At 37.9% G+C, this 16,299-nt stretch overlaps 1 protein-coding gene across 2 annotated transcripts in view; it reads left to right on the top strand.

Moving 5' to 3' along the window:
• The window catches only part of SYT1 (synaptotagmin 1), a 130,699-nt gene that overhangs the window by 60,895 nt on the left and 53,505 nt on the right, over positions 1-16,299 (top strand). The gene's annotated exons all lie outside the window — the stretch shown is intronic.

The following is a 16,299-nucleotide window of genomic DNA, read 5'->3' as shown; positions in this document are numbered from 1 at the left end:
AGACTGACAAAGTTAGTAAGCCGTCTAGCTTATTGAATCCTCAGCACTGAAACTTGCAGAGAGTTAAGAGGAAAGGGACATTTTTACAAACGTCATTGTCAAATCACAGCAGCAAATCACTGTCATTTTCTGTTATATCAGAGATGGACAGATGATCTAATAGGACTTTCCCATCTGTAATAATAACACTTAGTTCTTATACAGCTTTGCAGATAGCACAGTGCTTTGCAAAAGAAAGTATCATTATCCCTATGGGGATGCTGTCAGAGTGTCAGACAAATTTTAAAATGTGAGATCTCCTTTGTTTAGGTGCATATTATATTGGATCACTATGTTTTCTGCATGGTGTTCAAGTTTTCTGAAGTTCACTTCTTATACCTAATTGAAACTTTAAAATGTGACATCTGTGGGGGTTAATTTTCAGGTTTTGTGGCAGAGTTGCATAGAGTAAATGCACAATACACATTGTAAGTGCAGAGTCTGTCCTGCAAAGGAACTGAATTTGATAGTGAGACAGGGAACAAAACAGAGTTTCTTAAGTTTGAGAATAAGTAAGCCTGATTTGAAATTCTTCAGCAGTTTATTAGCTGTTTTTCATCTTGAAATTGAAGATATTGAAAACTTGTGATTTTAAAACCATATGACTCAAGAAGTAGAGCAGTTACAGGATTGTTTCAGGCTATTAGAATTATGCATTTCTTTTCTCACCTTCTTCTCTCAACTCAAACTGCTGACTATCCCGCTATATACCTTTGTTGAGTATTCTTTTTCTTAACTCCCTCTCTGGAAGAGACACCTACCATAGGAGGTCAGAGGCATTCTTGCATTATAACAAAAAGAATGTAATTGGCTTACTTGAAATCAAAAGGGAACTTGTCGTGATTCATCTCAGACTGTCTGGCTTTACAGATACTAAATTCAAATACGGAGGACAGTGAACAAGAAGGAGAAGTTCAGGGATAGTTTTAAATTCAGGCTCTGCTGGGGCCCTTCTGTTTCTGGACAGTGTTCATTCTGAGATCAGAAAAAATTGTATTGCTTATTTGTCAAAAAAATGCTTATTACCATTTGACTTCCAAGTGTGGAAGGGCATCTTGAGGTTAAAGTGTGCTGACAAAGTAGATCCTGCACTTGGTGCTAAGCATCTAATGATCCATGCACAAAATAATAATTATTATATTAAAGTTGATTTTAGACAAGGCATATTCCTAAAGACCTTGTAGAAAGTTACAAGGTCAACAGAAGGAATAGTGACAATTACCCACCTCTACCTCTTAATGTTATTGTGTGAATTTTTATTGCTGAAGTATAGGATATTTTAAAATGCTTAATAGAGGAGAGAGGCCAGATCAGCCAAGGAGTTCAATAGCACTGGACCTGGATGTTAAAAATACAGTGGTATTTGGAAAGCAATATTCTGAATGGTGTTTTTATAGGCTTTTGAGAAAGATGCTGAGAGGGATCAAAATCATCTTAGAGTTCTTCTTAAAAAGGCTTAAGCAGAATTTATATCACTTAGATGCTGGAAGTGTTTTCCACGTACCTGCAAGTGATTCATTCAGATAGCCGATGTATCAGTCATTTGCATGGCTTGAAGTATGTTCCAAATGGAAGGTGCTAAAGCTACAGTACAAAGAGATCTTTTGGATGGAAGCTGCAGAAGGAATTCCAGGGAATTCAGCCATAATCATGGAGTACTCCCAGTTATAAAACTCTGTCATCTGGGAGGGATTGCAAATGCATCTGCAGAATCATCTGATTGGTGTGAAGGGGCCTCAGAACATGCTATATATGAAGTTTTCCTGCATTGTTCTTCACTCAGACTTTTATGTATTTACTTATTTTTCTGACTGCCAGCATCAGTGAATGCATTATCCAGAGGCAGTAATTGCATTTTTCACTGGGATTCTAGGCAGAAGCTTTGTGGTAGTCCAGAGTAATACCTGATTTCCCTTTCTCCACTCCCTTTGCAAACCAACAGTGACAAAAATCGTTATCTGATTGCTGTTACAAACCAGGATCAAGAGCTAAGGGAAGCTATAAAATGGCTGTATCAAAATAATCATAAGTGTCATTAGAAGGACCTTCAGAACAGAGACCAGCATTTTAACAGTCACAAGGAAAGAGCAGCTCTTACAAAGAAAACAACAGCTTTTTCACTAAAAGGTTGAGGCGTACTATGCCAGGCCAGTCTCCTCACTTTGTTGTGCCCACTTCACGTAGAACTGAAAGAAGCATCAGAGAAGGATGTATTTTTGAAAAGGTTAAAGACATAGATATAGGAATAGTGGTCCAAGAAAGGACGGGATTAGCCATTTTCTTCATTTTTCCCCGTCAGCTCTTAAATACCAATTTAGACCATGTCAAGGATTACCATAGTAACCATTTAACCTCTTTTCAGAGGCTGTTGTGTTTCAGTTTAGTTCAACAACGAGCTTAACTGGTGTTTGAAGCACTTTACATTGTACCTGTGACAGGAATTAGCATCAAATGCCCTTATTTTAGAGAAATCACGGTTAGAATCAAGAACATAATACTGTATTTTGATTTTGGTGGTATTAGACTTCTATTGGTTTTAGGCTAATATTTTAAAAGCTAGAGTACATGAATTTGGGGTGTATAACCAGGTCTTATTTCTAGGCTAAATGGATGACAGACAGTGATAACTTGTTCCTACAGTTACCTATTTGATTGTATCATGAGACTCAGCCCTTTACCAAAGGCCAAAGAAATTCCTCACATTGGCTGATATATTGTTGGTGTGTTACAGGTGATGTGGCTGGGTGGTTTTAGTGCAGTCAACCCTGTACTTCTTTCCTCTTTCTTTTTCGTGGCCTTCTGCAGCTTGCTCTGTGATTGTTGTCATCATAACTAGAGAAACACTCAGGACATGGTGATTTAAATTAGATTCTAAAATCCTTTGGAATATCGTAGCCTTTTTCTCTTGTTCATGTCTAATTCAGTCTGGGCAGCATGCTGTTGTGCAAAATAACAACTTGTGGAAAAAATCCTTTTACATGGAGTATCTCTGTTTCTGTGTTTTATGCATTCTTCCCTTGTAGATTAATGAATAACTTAGATTTCCAGTTTTTAAGATCTTGCAGTATACACACACACAGAGTGTTCTTTTCGAAGGACTGATTTTGGCTAATTTTTCATTTTCAGTCACACAGATCAAAACAAATAATATTATTATTATTGGGTGTTCATAGGTAACTCTACATCATACATAAGATTTAAAGAGATTAACAAGATAGATGTAAATCCTTTTCTGTACTTTATCTGAGCGGGAACATTTATAATATTGGTGCTATGCAATTCAAATTTTTTTAACCTCTCTGTCATCTAGAGTTCCAATAGTGAGGAATTTTACTCCAAGAATGATGCCGCTATCTAAAGGTCAAACCATTTCTCCTCTCTATCTCTATGTCTCCAGACTTTCATAGCACTGGCCACACAAAGGGAGAAAATCACAAAATGCTGACTGATCTCTCAGTTTCTTATTCTTTTTTTTTTTCTTTTTTTTAACTTCTACCATCATTCTATACACCTGAGTGAGTCAGTTAATAATTAAGTTGCACTTTTTAGCCTACATTCTAAAGTTGCTGTTGCTTTTTAATATCTGTGTTGACCGGAGATCAGACTTCTGTGAATCACTCCACCTCCTCACTTCTCAGCATATTCTCACTCTGTGTGTATGCATGTGTATGAGACCTAGACCTGAGTATGGAACAGAATTACATCTTTCTTGTATGATGCATCTTCTGTGATGGAAGCTTTTGTGAAGACTTCAATAGTTTTGTGAGCAGCCTTTAGTTACATTAACTGGGATTTTCAGATGGCTCACTAGATGGATGGAGTGGTGCTGTATTTGTTCGTCCCTCACACTGGCAGAGTTTCCAGAGTATGACTGGGGGGGGGGGGGGGGCTCGAATATGGTCACTGGCACAGAATTATAGCTCCTGCTCTCTCCTTAGAGCAATGCAGAGCTCACTTTGAGCTACAACCATCAGTGCGCAGATGAAATTAATTTCTCATCTCCTTTTGGACTCAGATGTTGAGATGTTGTCTGTATGTGCTTCTTGCTGGCCAAGCACTAGACAAAAAGAAATACCTGAAACTGCATCCAGTGACATGGAGGCCAAGACATTTTCCTTGAGCATTATGTCTGTAATTACAATTATAGAAATAGCGCCAAAGGTAGGAGTTTCCAAACTAGCAGTGAGAAAGAGTGTTCAAATTGGTACGTTATTGCTGCTTGATTGGCTGGGTGCATTCGCCTACAACTGAACAGAATTAGGAGTTATTGCTACTTCCACTGTCACTGATAATGGCTGCCACTTGTGGCTGACCTTGAGTTCAAATCTCTTCTTCTTAGATAGAGACCTTACCATAAAATTCTAACCTAAGACATTCCCTAGGAGATTACCATTATGTGGGGTTTATAACTTGCATAGAACATGGCACTGCAGCTTCTCAGTGTTATGGATGGCAGTGGCGCCTGAGCTTCCTGTTAGAACCTTATCCAATTTGAGGTGCTACTTAAATTACTTCAGAGCTACTGGGTTGTCTAGAATCCAGTTATTTTACCTTTGTTTTTTCCATATCTTCTTCAATAACTGTGAAAACTAACAGGAGTATCTCTGTTGATGAGTGGAGCTCAGGCTTCAAAACTAGCAGCAGCTCATTTTCATGTAAGTGCCCTGAGGTCTGTGGCTGACATCCCCTGTCTGTTAATGCCCAGTCCAGAATTAGATAGCAGTGGATTATGCTGAAAGTGTTTTTACTCATTCAGACTTTCACATTACTCAGCCAGACCGAACATTAATTTTCTGTGATGTTTTAGAGCAGGCAAGTTTTCCAGGAGTCACTTGAATTAATTTTGATTACTTTAATTTTTTTGCTTGTACTTGTACAGAAGAAAGGTACAAGTCTGTGACCAAAGTAAGAGCTGCAGTTCTTCCACAGCACATCTCTGAAACCCAGGATTTCTTTCTTGTCATAGTAGATATTCATCCCTGCATTTTCTTTTTCTATCACTCTTAAATGTTAACTTGTATATGACTATACATCAAAGCCCTCCAAAAAAAAAACCCTGTAACTTCATGTGCCATCCAAATACGCACATGCATATTTTACAATGACGACCAATTTGTCTCATTGCAATTTGAGAGAGCAAGGGATGATATTTCTCTAGATATAGAATCATACTTTTCTACATACCCTTTAAATCATTAAATCATTTAAAATCTCTTAAAAGGCATGATTATTTCTTCAGAATGTCTGAAAAAATCAACTATTAGTTGATTTCTTAAGAGAACTGTATGCTTTTAGTTTTATTCATCAGCCAAAAGGAAAAATATGCACATTTAGTGTATTCAAAGTCACAACTTTTATGATTAAAAACATAAAAGCCAAAAATTAATATTTTCTGATATATGATAATTGTAAATTAGAACAGATTTTAATTAAGCTCTACAAGATTTGCTGCAGCAGCCGTATGTTCCAGAATGACTTGAGAAGATTTGCTTCCTGCTTGGATTTCAACTGTAGAGTTCTATAGTTCGTATAAGTTCCTGCAAGCACAAACACTGGTCACGTTGTGTAAGAATTTAAGGCTCTGAAACGTTCCTGTTTATATGTTCCCTATCATGAAAACTAGCTGTTAATCAGCCTTCAAGCACAATCACTACATATAGAGCTGTGAATATCTGTGTGTAAACACTGGGACATGCTGCTTAGAGTTTTTAGCCCACCTGTTCATTGATTCCTTGGGTTTGTTGCCAGAAGGCACCACTATATGAGCTCTTACGACTCTCTGAGGATGACAGGTCTTTAAATCTGATCTATTTTATTTGCATTGAGCCTAGAGTAGCTAACATTAACATTTTTTTTCTGAAAAAAAACCCTCCCATTTCAAAAACCTTTGTTTTGTTACAAATTCTACTATTTTCTGTCAAATTGGGTATTTTTCTAAATAAGGTGAGGTTGTCTACCCTAAATCTGGAGAACTCCTACATCTTCAAGGAACATTTTAAAGGACCTTCTATAATCAAACTCAATCTAGGAAACAGGCAGCATCCAGGAGGATAGCAATGTTACCCTTGTGCCAAGTTGGGAGGAAGGTGGCACAAGGAAACCCCCTTAAGGTTGAAAGTTAGACCTTGCTTGGTTTTGGAGCAAGGAGCTAGAAACCCTCTGATTCTCAGACCATGGCATTTTGTCATGGCTGCATGGCCATAGACTGCAAACTCTGAAAGCTCAAATTTCCTGGTTGCATTCGAACTTTCAGCATTATCCTGCGTGTTTTTAGTGGAAGTTCACCAAATCCAGTCTTCCACGACACATTTTAATATAATCTAATCAGAATTTTGTGGAAATTCTACTGGAAAATTCTGCATGAGACCTTATTGACAAAGGGTACAACGAGAAGGCTACTGACAGTAGACCAGCATTCATTAAAGGCAGCTTTGCATCTCTGCTGGAAAACTCTTAGAGGGTCTTCAAACCCAAAGAGTTTGCAAGTCACTGATTTTAAGACATCAGTAGATGGATAAAGTAACATAAGCCTTATAGCTTCAGCAGTTACTCTATCTCTCCATTAAAAATGTGTACTTTATTTGTTATTTGGATGTTACAGGATTCTGCTCCAAGTCATTGATTCTTGTTATGCCCTTCTTCAGTAGATTCAAGACATTTAATACATGATGCTTCCCCTTTTCTACAGTACTTGCAGAACTTGTAAGTACTTACTGACATGCACTGTATAATCAAGTCACTTCCAATCCTCTTTTCAGAAAGGTACAGAAATTCATCTTGTATGTTTTTCAAGATCAGGCTTTTTCTCCATTTTTCCAGTAAGAGTTGTGACTTTTTACCTTCTTCATTGTTTTCAGCATCTTAAAAAAAAATATATGTACACAAGAACTGTGTGCAGTATACTTTATATCTTTGCCAGCTCACCTCTACTATTGAATGTTTTGCACAGCATTACGCTAGCAGTTCATGGTCTTATGACCCTAAATCCTCAGCAGGAGGCATTGCCTTGTAAGCTATGTTTCCTGATTCAGTAGATACTTAGAAGTAGTCTTGAGTTCTTTGTCTGAGGATGTAGAATTTTTGCTTTTGGCTATATGAAAATGTACTCTGTGTGACTTGTTACAGCTAAGTGATTTAGCACTTTCTCTCTGACCAACCTGCTGCGTTATTATTTACTATTATGATAATTTTTGTATCCCCTGCTTACTTTATCAGCAGAAATGTCTTCTACATCTATAAAACCAGCAGTAGACCTTGAAGAGAAAAAAAAAAATAATTATGTGTTTTCTTCATCAATCAATTTACAATCTTGTCAAAGAGTGAATATGGTTTTAGTTGAAAAGACCTATTTTCCATAAAACCATGTGACTTCAAATTCTTTAGATTTCATATCCTTTAAATCAACATTAATACAAACTTTTATGAGTTCTTGCTTTGTTTCATCTGGGTTTGATAAAAGGGTGATAGATACTGCCTTCATCCCATTTGGCCTTTTTTTGAGTAAGATGAGCATAACATTAGCACTGTTCCAGTCTTCTGGAATTTCCCTTGTGGTCTAAGATTTATTGAAAATTAACATCATTGAGCCGGAGATCTCATGATAAGTGCAGTCTTCTTTCCTAGATTTTTATAGATGACTGCAGTGACCTCTTTCTTTTTACTGAAAGGATTAATGAAATTCAGTGTGTGGTACTGATTGCTATGATGACCTTTGATGAGCTGTCTTGTCTTCCTTAAGAATATGTTCAGAGGGTTTTTCAGAGTGAAATAACCAGGGGAAGTGGAATAATAAAAGAGGGTTTTGCCAGTATATATTTACCCAAAAACTTGAATATCTTTCAGTAGTTTCATAAAAATATATTTTTGAATGCTTAGTTTAAGAAGCTACGAGTATATGAGCCTGGCAAGGGTAAGTCAATAGATTTGAATACATAGGGCTAGTTAGAAGGAACTCATTCTTGAACTGAGCACAAATATTTAACAAGCTGAACTTAAAACTTGTAATGCAAAATGCTGTAGAATAAGGCATGTATTATTTTCTTCATTTCAACTGGAACCAAAGACAAAAATATTGAAATCATTTGAGAGTATTTTACATATTTTTGTCTTCCATGAAACTAGGAAGCACTAGAACAAGAGTGACTCTGAGCTTTTCTGGGGATTCTCAGTTTGCCTCTTTTCCAGCTGCATATCCTTTACCCCATCTCATATTTTTGGGCAGTTTTTATGCTCTGGAAAAATCTCCAGTACAAAAATTAGTAATAAGAGGAGAATGTAAGAAAACTTTCCAAATTAAGTGCAATGATACAGGAAGGGATTTAAAATCCTGCCTGAGCATGTAGCACAGAAGCAGTGGGTGGAAATAAAAGATGACATTGACTTGGGTGAAATTATACGTGAAGGAAAGTCTTCTTCGTCTTGAAAAATTACAGATGGAGAGCTGTCTTGTTATAAGATTTTACCTGTCAGCTGTTAACTTAGATCAGCTACCTGTGATTTTCCCATTAGCAAATCCAGTTCCTTTTCAGCTTGCTGTGCAGTCCTCTGGTCTGCAGTCCTTTCCAGGCCACCACTGTGGCTGCAGTTCAGTGAGGATCCTGACCCGCCTGTATGGCTGAGTTCTCTTCTTGTGAAAATAAAGGCACAAGCTGGTTTTGGCACAGAATTGTGTTGCCTGCTGCCCTGGAAGCTGGGGAGCATGTTAAAAAGGTTCCTATAAATTTAACGAAAAGCAGTGCTTTACAGAGAATAGATGCTCAGAGTCTTGCCATGTTCTGGGAAGCCCTTGAGCCTGTGCCAGGTCCTCACATGTTCTGTTTGGCCTGCCTCTAGCTAACCAGCAAGGTTCTAGTTTTAAAATGATGACATCACATACTGCCTCTTGCCTAATTGCCCATTTAGGAAATTTTGGAGGAGGCTGCTGTATTGTGTGGGGTTTGTGACTGGGGTCATGGAAGGGAGCTGGAGGTAGTGCTGGGGGCTATTACGAAGGAACATGAAAGCTGAACTGGTGTTACAGCAAACAAGAGATGAGAGAAAGGAGGACATCTGTCTGCAGGAGTTGAGTGAACCAGGCTGTGCTAGTGTCACTGCAAAAGGAACCATTTATTTATAGTGTAGCTGAGACTGGTACGAGGTGGAAGGTCTCTTTGTCTTGGGAGGCTGTTACAGAGGAAAGGGAAGAAGACAGATGGCCACAAAGGTAATCCACAAATTCTGCTGAATTTCTCTTTGTGGTTCTTGCAGAACAAATATAAGTATGCTGTATGGCTTCAGTAATGGAGGCACTGAATCCATGTGATAGTCTTTCCCTGGGTCTGTTGAATTTCAGCAGAACTTACCAGCAGCCATAGATGATTACTCATTCCGTCAGGCCAATCATTCCTACCTACTGGCTTGTTTGGTCTGTCCGTTCTGTCTTTCATTAATCAATAATGTATGGTCATCGTAGCAAGGACTCTGTTCATGCCAGGTTTTTAATGCAGCACCACATCCAGCGGTACATCCTACAAGTAAGAAATTAGTAATTGATTTGATTTTTAATTACAGTTCTCTGCTGTCTACCGATCCTGTATATTTTTGGATGTATGCTGCAATTCCAATCCATAATACAAAGCTTCGGAGTCAATCACATTTGGAAACTAAGACACTCTTGATTCTAGAAACTACATTAAGTAAGCATTAAAGTGCCCATACTTACTACAGGACATGTATTAAAATCAAGCAAAGGTACTGTACTGTGGCTTGTAGTCACAGGCGGACAAGGACTTTCTATAGAGTGACTGGAATGCACATATAAGGTTATAATAATTATGGAAAAGCTTTGTGATTTGACTTCTCACAGTGTCTGATAAGCCAAAAAAAATCTTTCAAATGTATTACATTTCCTTTCAATGTTGTACTTAGACTACTCACTAGAAGACTAGCCTTGTGACATGCGATAGTTAATAAGTTTTCCATGCTGTCAAAAGTAATAATATTAATGTGCCATTCAGTTAAATTAATTTTGTTTTGTGCGCTGGCCTGCATAAGCGTGAGTGACATTTAGAAATATGATCAGGCAGGAGCTGAGAAGAAGCCAAGTGGCAAAATTGAGTGAGATGCAATCATTAAAGCAAAGCAGCCAGCTGCAAGCATTTGTGGGTAGGCAAAGAGTTACAGAAAACCAGGCTATGATGTTCAGGCCTATGTGTTTCTTCTAATTCATTCCTCCCTTTCTCATTTTTTTTAAGAAATTCATTTTCTTCTTGTTTAATTAAGAACTCTGTTTGTTTGGTAGCATGGTCTCTTGTTTGGAAATCAAAGAGTGCATTTCTGCTAATCTTTGATTTCAAGTGCCTTCAGCCACAGCATTTCTTGCTTTGCAAGAGGCAGCTACTTGTAATGCTTTTAAACTGATGACCATGAAGTGTCATTATCTACTAATAATAGCAGTGTTTCCTCTTTCCATTTCCTCTGGTTTTTAAAAAGCAGTAATAGAAGTGCTTTCTCTAAACAGTTAAAAATGTAATGAAAAGGACTAAAAGGAAGAAGCTGACAAAACCTGACTTGTTAATTTTTTAATAACATTGGCTGGTTCAAATCATTGCCCAACTTGCTTTCAAGTCTGATTTACCATTGTGTTGGAGAATGTTACATAATTAGGGCAGTTAAAAGAAATGCGATCAACTACCTTTCTATATATATTGCAATAAGAAGACAGAGATTTGTGAAGAATTTTTATGTCAAGTAGCACTTCTCAGAGGGGAAAAAAAAAAGAAGCAGATTTTTATTTCCACAGAACGATCCTGCTAGGTCTGTTCCCTTTAAGCAAAGGTAAAAAGTAGTGCTGGCATACAGAAGTTGTATCACAAAGGAGTCAGAGTAGGACTGTAGTAGGGAAATCAGTCAAAAGGAATATGCAATTAAGCAATTTCTTTTGGCTCTTCCTCAGTCCTACTTTATACCGTGACTGTATCCCTACAAATACCACCTCCTGATACGTTTAATAAATTCACTTCATTTGATAGATTGTTCCCTGTCTGCCCTAAAACTCCTCCCTTTTAAAACTTACCTCATGGACCTTTGATTCTATTTCTGTTCTCTGTTCACCTAGGATCAGTCTCCTTTCCATCTCTTCTTTAGCCTGTTGTCACTGCTAGTCCCTTTTTTACAGCATCCAAAATGAGCCCTCTGGATGTTTGCTTCAAGAACCCTCTGTTTCTTCCAATATCTCCTGCTGTAACCTATTTCATTTTGCTTCTTAATTTACTTGTTATGTGGCTTGTAACTGAACACTTTACATTAAGAGAAGCTTCCTTTTATGGCCAAGTTTGCACATTTGAAGAGGGTATAACCTGTGAAGAAAACTCTGAAATAATGTTAGTAAAAGCAAACAGGAGAGATTTTGATTACAGACACTCTGTACTTCCATTTTGTAAGACAAGTGGCTTATTCCTGCAAATAAAGACTGATCCTTTAATAAGAAAACACACAGTAGGGGTACTTGTCTGTTCATATTTTATTGTTTTAAAATATTTTCTTCAAAAGTGCAGTCATGAAGAAGGTTCTTCCTTCTCTCTAGAGGCATTTAGCACCTATTTACCTCTAGCTGTATAACAGTGTGGCTGCTCTGTTCATGGGCATGAAATTCTTTTAGACAGCAAAGGAATTATTCTACTTGTCAGATTAATGGCTTAGATGTTAAAGTCCTTAAGTTTATATTGACTGGGTTTATAGTTAACATTTTGGAAGTCTGAAATAGCTACTTCTGTAACCAACGTTTTGATTGAAAAGGCTGCACTCTACCTCTCCTATTCACTCTCAGTACTTTATCCCAAAAGTATTCATAGACTTTGGGGTACAGTGATATTTGGTGTGTATACATATTCATGTGATAGTCTCCAAAAGAGCTGTAATAATGGTCTGCCACATTAGCTCCAGCTTTTCTCTTTCTTTCCTGTTCTTTATCTTTCCCTGCTGCACCTTCTATTTCTAGCCTATTTATGCATAACGAGTTTTAAAAGCTTGTTGCTCACTTCCCACTCCTTTGCCTAATTGTGGCAGAATCATCTTCATATTGTGGGGTCATCTGGTCCCAGATTTACAAGCATAAGAGGAAAAGATTGTCTGTCTTTCCTGATTATACATATTGCAGATTTGAAATTTTCTGCTTTGTTCTTTAACCACGTGTTTATCAAAAATCAATGCCTTTGAAGCTGGCAGTGTTAAAGACAGCTGTTGTGGTAATAACATTTCAGGTTTAAAGAAAAAAAGGAAGCCAAACAAACCAGTATTTCCTTTTTCCAGTGTGATCCCTGTTTGTCCTAGGGAGTGTGGAGGAGCAATACTTTCCCAATTGTAGATCCCAGCTATGCGTGTGGGTTGCTAATTCTGCCCACTTGCTATTGTGGCTTGATTGAAGTTGTGGCCAGTTCATGTCATCCATTTCTGCATCCATGTGATGCTGTTACTGGTATTATTGTGACATCTTTGCAGCTTAGTGTATTCATGGTTTATGTGCCAAGAAAAGAAATTTGTTGGTTTTGAGATCTCCGTGTGTAGAGAGAATACAACGGCCTCAAAACTGTCTGAAGCCCATGGATGTGGGAATTGGGATTAGAGATTCTGTCATTACAGTTTAGCTGGGTTTCCTGAATTTGAAAGACTAGCTTATAGCCCACCTTTATGCTGTCCATGTTTTCTCCACAAAATTTTAAAACATTTTGGTTGGTGTGAAAACTACACAGTGAACGTTATGAGCTTCCATGGCAAATATTGATTGGTGGAAGATTGTATTTTGGGTCCTTGCCCACAGACCTCCTATTGTGTTTCTCTCAGGCTTGTGCAAATATCCACAATCAAAACTAGGTATTGAAGTTGGAAACCCATCTCACTGTGTTTATGTCCTTCCTCTACTGACTATTTTGGAGTCTTAGATCCAATTAGGAAAAAAAATATGATGCTGTGGATCATTATTTTGGTATTGGTTTACCAAGAGAGCTGCAAGCACCAACTTTCTCCTAATATCTTCCACAAAAATGTAGAGAATGTTTATATTAAGAAGATAGATATCTCTGATTGAAATTCTGCGGTGCGAATGAGAGTAATCTGCATAAATAGCATTTTTCTCTGTAGCTCATTAGGAGAGTGCACTGTCAAGGCAAAAATGACTACTGACAAATATATGAAGAAACATGAGACAGTCAGGAGCCACTTAGAGTCGTCTCTAAAAAGTACAGGTTCTCAACAGGACTTCAAATAGCCTTTTCTAAGCTGAAGAAGTGTTAGCAGCACTGCCTATGTCATTTATGTTCTGCTCCACTGCATCCTCTTTAAACGTAATGAAGTTATGAAGTTGCTTAGATGGAGAGAGTCTTTTGATTGGTGTTTAGGCATTATACATGAAGAGGTTAATGTCTATGGACCTCCCAGTTGGAACTTTCTAACACTAACTTACAGTTTCCATCAGAGATCAAAGTAATTTACTAACATAAATTATTTATACATAGGGCTGAAAGAAATTCATAATAACAATAAGGCACCACCATGAGATAATCACCATACCAGAAGCACTCATCTGTACCTCATAGCCCTGCAGGGGTTTGTAATTATCTCCTGCAAACCACACCTCTAGTGATTGCTTTTTGTTGCTTCATTGCAGTGCTGCCACTTGCAGTATTTTGCCTGACAAATATTTTTAAAATTTAACAAAAAAAAAAACAAAAACAAAAACAAGCTTAGGAATAGAAAACTTGTGGCAGTCATGCAAAGAGAAAATGTTAAAAATATGAGAAATATTGAAGAAATGCAGTTAATATAGATTTTAATAACAACAAAAAAATTACTAAATGTGATTCTGTATGCATTTGAAGAGGTACCTATGCTTTTTCTTCATGTGATTCACTGGAATGAGCCCATCATCTGCTGCCATTTCCCATGGCTTGCTAGTGATCTATGAAAAACTGGCTGTTTACATGATGCTGGCTTCTTCTCCGTGCTTCCTGCAGCTAAAATTACATTAAAAGAGGCTAAAAACACATTAAATGCTCTCATAAAATTACTCTTCTGTGTAGACAATTGCCGTATTTGCAGAGAAGCATAACATGATTACAGATGGAGAAAGGCTGGTGAGAGGTGATGGTCTCTGTGGCAATAACCATGTTTGTAAAGTACCTCCTCCAGCCTCTGCCGAAGCACTCAGATCAGGAACAACAATCCTAGCACCATAACACCATTTTATGTTTACTAAACACACTCTAGTCTCAAAAAAACCCCAAAAACAGACAAACAAAAAAAAATCAATAAACCCCAAACAAAAACAAACAAACAAAATTCACTCAAAGGAATAATTAGAAGCATGGTATTAATTTAAAAGTACCTTCCAAAAGAGTTGTTTAGATATTCTGTCAATGAGGTATGTTTCTGAGGAATACAAGTTCCTGTGCTGCTATAACCAAAGCTCTGCCTAGTGAATATAGAGGTGTGGGCAGAGCCCTTTAATGTCGGGCGATTGCTGAGTACAAAGGTCTCTTAAGATGGGGGACTAAAAGGAGCTTTCAAATATACCCATTTTCAGTCTTATTCAGAGCCCCATGAATCAACCAGGCTGATTTAAACCAAGTCTACCATGTAATAGAACAGTGACCACGGGGAGCACCAGGCGGCTGGATGAGCTGTGATCGTGATAACACAAATCAATAAGCAATTGATTTCTTCCATTCTGAACAAGCTGCAAGCGATAGATCAACTTCACCATTAGCCTTGCCAATACGGACTTCCAAAACCGAATGTCAAGGGAACAGGAGCGTGTTTTGCTGTCACTGTGCCGTTGTGGGCTCAGTTAGAGCCAAGCATGAGCTCTGCAGATTGCTCAGCTGAAATCTGTATTTCCATGATCTGAATCTATTCTGGGATTTATAACAGTATATGCAGACAGGGAGGAATAGTACGTCCTTCCACAGCAGTGCAGTCCGTGCTGTGAAGGACATTAAAAATGTAAATTTTCTGATACTAGGATCTGGTTTCTTGAGCAAGGTTGTAACATCGTTATAGCCCTCCTGGGTCAGATAGAGGTCTCTAAGATACTGCTTCCCAACTACCCCCTTTGCAGCCTGAAGAGTCTTAATCTACTTAGCTGTTCCTTCTGCAGAAGCTGTGTCATATCTTTGATCATTTCTGCTGCTTTTCTTGGAATCTTTCCCAATTCTACCATATCCTTTTTGAGGTGGGTAGGACACCATAATTTTTCAAGATACTTGCACATGTGCCTTCTGACAGCATTTTTATATGTGATACACACATTTAACATTGTGAGCCATTTTGTTGTGTTCTCTCTGAGTATTTCCTAACTATACATGACGGTGTTTGTTCCGTATGTTTCCTGACCACTGATGATCACTGAGCTGATGTTTTTCAGGGAACTATTACAATTCCTGGGTCTCATTCCCAACTTATAATAACCAATTCTGAGACTCACTTTACAGGTATTGCATTATTGTTGCAGTTTCTGAGTTTTTTAAAATTAAAAGGAACAATAACTACATGATGCCCTTCTTAATATATACCACTCCAGTCCATTGTTGGGAACAGCAAAGAATACTACATCCCCAAGGAAGTCTTCTGAGACAAGCCCACACACCTTTTGATAAGGGAGGAAGATGTAAACTCTGAAGTACAACTGAGTAATGCATCCTTCAGGTGGATACACTGCAGATGCTTATCCAAACCTGGATAAAAAGTGATTAGTGTAAGAGCTATTGAGAGAAGAATTGCCACCTATTTGGCTTAGTGGATGAAGTTCAGTTTCTCTTAAATTACTTGGAAGCTTGAGATCCTGGTTGGAAAGGAACGTTTAGTTCCTTTTGCATGGATGGTGAAGTCCATGGGGCATGTGCTGTCTTTTCTCTAGGAAATACCCACTACAACCATGAATATGTGAGCCAGCTGCTCTCAGTAGTGTTGCCCCAGCTTTTTAGGTAAGGTTCTGACTTTGCCTCTTTCCCCTTGTCTCTTTGAACCTGGTAAATTGCCATGTTCTTTTCGCATTTGTGGTACGGGGAAAAGGTGCATAATGCCTGCAAGAAAAATGACCTAGTGTCTTAACAAAAAGCTTGGATACACGCCCAAAACTTTTCAACAACCAGCCTTCCAATTTATTCTAACAAAACACTGGAACCAAAGAGATATATCTTCATAGAAATGTACTTTATACTCTACTGCCAGAATAAATTGTGAAAACAGACATATGCCATAAGAACTACTGTCTTTGGAAGAGAAATA

The sequence above is a fragment of the Leptosomus discolor genome, chromosome 1, assembly GCF_034619465.1.
Source record: "Leptosomus discolor isolate bLepDis1 chromosome 1, bLepDis1.hap2, whole genome shotgun sequence".
Classification (NCBI taxonomy): domain Eukaryota; kingdom Metazoa; phylum Chordata; class Aves; order Leptosomiformes; family Leptosomidae; genus Leptosomus; species Leptosomus discolor.
Note: the sequence above shows the minus strand (reverse complement) of the source record. Positions and strands in the feature narration are given on the sequence as shown.